The sequence below is a fragment of the Desarmillaria tabescens genome, assembly GCF_030435595.1.
Source record: "Desarmillaria tabescens strain CCBAS 213 chromosome Unknown EV420scaffold_251, whole genome shotgun sequence".
Classification (NCBI taxonomy): domain Eukaryota; kingdom Fungi; phylum Basidiomycota; class Agaricomycetes; order Agaricales; family Physalacriaceae; genus Desarmillaria; species Desarmillaria tabescens.
The window spans coordinates 37538-38264 of record NW_026848550.1 but is presented as its reverse complement, the minus strand read 5'-3'; the positions used below and the strand labels follow the sequence as shown (position 1 = coordinate 38264).

Below are 727 nucleotides of genomic sequence, written 5' to 3'. Positions count from 1 at the left end.
TTGTAACTGGACGAGCGTTCGCTTATGCACTTTTAACGCCCGCCATTAGGCGAGACGGGGCATCTATTCCCTTCCCCTGGTTGACTGGGCGGGGCTCGATGAAAGAAGGCTCGGATGATAGATCGTCTGCAAGGGTACGTATCCTTATATCTATTCCACTTAAGTATCCCACTCTGACTGGTAGCGTGTAGCCTGGAATGAACATCGAAAGCCTTTGGGTACAACCATCAAGTTTTTGAGCGAGGAAGAGATCGATTAATTACATTCGAGCCTTGGGAGTTTTCGTTGATTCTCCGTGTACTTTGCATGCAGTTTCTGCAACAATGCATATCCAATGTGAACGTTTCATCTAGTGGTCTTCAATGTCTGCCTCAGGTTGCTGAAGTGGCCACATTCAAGACATAACTGGTTCAACGAACAGAAGGAAGCCTCACCTTTCCTCAAGGAGGTTTCGACATCTCTACACGCAACAGTCGGGACTCGCGTCTCGTTATTTCCAGGGTCCACTCGTACACACATTGCACAACCTGAATAACAAAAGTTAAATAACTTGAATTGACGACTGAGGATTGGGAAATGGGCATTGGGCAATCTTGGGAGGAAAAAAAAAACCTTCAAAATTCCAAGCTCATATGGGTCGACCCAGGATCGAACTGAGGACCTTCCGTGTGTACAACAATTGAGGAAATTGTGAGACGGATGCGATAACCAACTTCGCCATCGACCC

General features: G+C 46.8%; 1 non-coding gene across 1 annotated transcript; it reads right to left on the bottom strand.

The window, feature by feature from the left end:
* Window positions 1–633: 633 nt before the first annotated feature.
* On the bottom strand, window positions 634–727 carry EV420DRAFT_t355. Its single transcript has one exon. It is a non-coding gene; the product is annotated as a tRNA-Val (tRNA).